The sequence below is a fragment of the Euleptes europaea genome, chromosome 14, assembly GCF_029931775.1.
Source record: "Euleptes europaea isolate rEulEur1 chromosome 14, rEulEur1.hap1, whole genome shotgun sequence".
Classification (NCBI taxonomy): domain Eukaryota; kingdom Metazoa; phylum Chordata; class Lepidosauria; order Squamata; family Sphaerodactylidae; genus Euleptes; species Euleptes europaea.
The window spans coordinates 31,960,363-31,964,074 of NC_079325.1; positions in this window are offsets into that span (position 1 = coordinate 31,960,363).

The window sequence follows — 3,712 nt, forward strand, 5'->3', positions numbered from 1 at the left end:
CACAATTAAAGAAATTTTTTAGAAAAAAACGGAAACCAGTGGTAGCAGATGTGAGCTCTTTAACTGTAAGGCATAAATTACACACTGAGCACGTACCACAACGATGATGTCCTATTGCTGGCGGCAAAAGTAAAGAAGTGGAAAAAGAAGGCTGGGGAGAAATGTCAGTGTGAACCAGGAAGTCACGCATGGATCGTGGGCGGCGTAATCCGCATAGAGGTGGATTTTTACAGCCAGGTAAGGTTTCTACTAGGTGCCAATGTCTTTTGATTATGTTATTGATCAGATGAGCCTTGGAGCTATGTTGTAAGGACCAAGTAATGTTAGTAGAAGATGTAGGTGGTTTTGATCTTAAAAGTTCCTGTCTGTCTTTCAGATCTGCTCTGGTTTTGGCTGACTGTAAGACGTGGGGTGGATATCCTTTGGCTGACAATGCATTGTTTAAAGAAGCAGCTGTATAGTGATAGTCTGTTGAAAGAGTTGAATTCCTCTTTATTCTTAAAAAATGACTGTAAGGAAGGTTGTTAATTAAGTGTGGTGGATGAAAAGAAGAAAAATCAAGTCCTGCATGCTTAGTTAGGGGTTTGGTATAGGGTTTTACTGCCAGAGTAGACCCAGCAGTAACAAACACTTCCAAATCCAGAAATGGAATGGAAGTCTTACTGAACGTACCAGTAAAAGTAAGGTGAGTATGAAGAGTATTAACCCATTCTAAAAACTGTTTGTAGGCAGCCACTGACTTGAAATTAAAGAACAAATCATCAACAAAACGTTTATAAATAAGAATGTCATCTGAAAAGGGATTGTTTTGGAATATGAACTTTTTTTCGAAGTAAATCATAAAAATATTGGCTATTGAAGGAGCGCAAGCTGCGCCCATACTGACTCCATTAACTTGTAAATAAAATTGATCTTTATACCTAAAGTAATTATGCTCAAATAATATATCCAAAAGTTGCAGCAAAAATTGGGTAGGCGGTGAGGGGTCATTTCTAGAGTCTAGAAGATCTTGGATAATATTGCGCGCTTCATTAAGGGGTATATTCGTATACAAAGATACGACATCTAAGGTAGCAAAAATACTATCAGATGGAATAGATTTGTTTTCCAGTTGAAAAATAAAATCTCGAGAATCTAGAAGAAACGAAGAGGTAGAAGAAGCATAAGGTTTTAAATAATAATCTAGGAACTGGGCAATAGGTTCTAGAAGTGATCCTGAGCTGGAAATAATAGGACGGCCAGGGGGAGGGCGAGTAGTTTTATGCACTTTGGGTAAAGTATAAAATACAGGTGTTCTAGGAAATTTATTCTGTAGGAATTCAGCAGTTTGATGTGATATAGCCAGCTGCAAGACCTTCATAGACAGTTGTTCTAATAATTAATTCTATAGCTTTAACAGGGTTAGTAGAAATGGGACGATAGAAAGCAGAATTGGAAAGCTGTCGCAAATTTTCATTGTCATAATCACAGTAATTTAAAATAACAATAGATCCACCCTTATCTGCCTCCTTTATGACAATGGATTTATCTTTATGTAATTGATCAACAATCATTTCTTGGGCCGGAGTGAAATTTATTGAAGTGGGAATATGTCTCTTTTCCATCAAAGACACATCCCGAAGAACTAAATGTTGAAAGGTCTGAATGAGATGATTGGGGTTAGCAGGAATGAATGTGGAAGGACATTTAAAAGGTTGCCTCGCAACTGATGAACCCTGAAAAAAATCCTTTAGTTTTAATTGTCGGAATAATTTAAACAGGTCTACTCGGGTGTAAAAAGATGAATACTTTGGAGTAGGTGCAAAGCCAAGCCCCAAATTCAATACTTCTAATTCAGCTTTAGAAAGAGGTCTGTCAGATAAATTAAGGACTAAGTTCTCTCGTTTTGATTCCTCCCGCCTCGTGGGCGGGAGCCTGGGGGTCTGTAGTTCTTTGGTCGTCCTCCAGTTCGCAAAAAATAAGGTTTTCTGTTGTAAGAAGTATTAGAAAAGGATGAACCTGCACTAGAGGAGCTATATGAATCAAAATCACGGTCATTATTGGAAGGAGGTGGCTGATAGAAATTCCTTCTGGAGGAAGAATGAGAGGGACTTGACTGCTTGTATTCCCAATAATATATTTTCTTTTGTGCATAATCATTTTTGTCCCTAGAAAACTTTCGCATTTTCATGGATTTTATATTCTGCACATATTCAGCAAGGTCTTTTTCTAAGTTATCCAAATATTTTTTATAATCATCTGCAGAAGTTTTTATACGCAAATCATCCTTAGCTTTTTTAATATCATCCTCCATTTTGTTGGAATCACTGGAGGCTTGTTGGATGATTAATAACATCAGGTCCATTGAACAGCGATTCAAAATAGCAGCCCACCGTTCCTTAAAAGAAGAACTTTCAATGAATAAAGCAGGAGCCTTTTGAATTCTAAGACCCCTAGGAATTAGTTCTGATTTACAATAATCGGCTAATGAGGCAGCATGCAAATCAAGTCTAGTTTTTTTCTTGACCAAATTCCATAAAGTGGTACCATCTATATCCTGGGTATAAGTGGACAAATTACATAATGAAGGCATAGTCTTTAAAATATTTTCTTTTTCAACATTACTAAATGTAAACATATCAAGTTTGTGAGCCATAATGGTAAACCACAAGAAAAGAAGGCTCAGTGCTGTAAGGATAATGATGAACCTAACAGCTCCTCATTAGGCTCCTCATTAGGCCTTGTGTATGTAAAGTGCCATCAAGTCGCAGCCGACTTATGGCGACCCCTTTTTTTTGGGGGGGGGGTCATGGCAAGAGATTAACAGAGGTGGTTTGCCAGTGCCTTCCTCTGCACAGCAACCCTGGACTTCCTTGGTGGTCTCCCATCCAAATGCTAACCAGGGCTGACCCTGCTTAGCTTCTGAGATCTGACTAGGCCAGGTTAGCCTGGGCCATCCAGGTCAGGGCACAGTATATTATAAAGAAGGGGATATGAGTTGAGTTCTATACAAAGGTCTTGATCAGCACTACTTGGTACTATAATTACATTTTGGAAATAAATAGCAATAGGGGTTTTTTTGAGTTAGACTTTCTTGGGAAGGGGGGAATTCTATTCTGACCAATGGTGAAAGGGGGGAATGGAGCAAAAAAGGTTGAGAACCACTGCCCTAACGTGTGTGTGTGTAAACTGACATCAAGTCGCAGCCGACTTATGGCGACCCATTTTGGGGGGTTTTCATGAAAAGAGACTACCAGAGGTGGTTTGCCAGTGCCTTCCTCTGCACAGCAACCCTGGACTTCCTTGGTGGTCTCCCATCAAAATACTAAGCAGGGCCGACCCTGCTTAGCTTCTGAGATCAGGCTAGCCTGGGCCATCCAGGTCAGGGCTCACCATAGAGATAGTAGACTAGAGTCACATCCATTCTTTACTTGTGTCATTAGGCCTTACCCACCAGTAAAGAATGGATGTGACTCTAGCCTCCTGTCTCTATGGTGACCTCCCGCCGTAATGACAACGCTATCCCACGCGGCGCAGGCGCGTTCAATGAAGAAGCCGGCGGAGGCGCTTCTGCGGCGCATGCGCTTTAGAGTGGCCGCCGGGTTGTGACCATCATGGCGGCGGTTCCGCGGTGATAACTGTCGGTTTCCCCCCCCCCCCATCGCGTTCGCCGAGCTTTGGCTGCCTGGCTCAGTCCCTATGAGGAGGCGGCGGCAGCAGCAGCTGGGGGGCC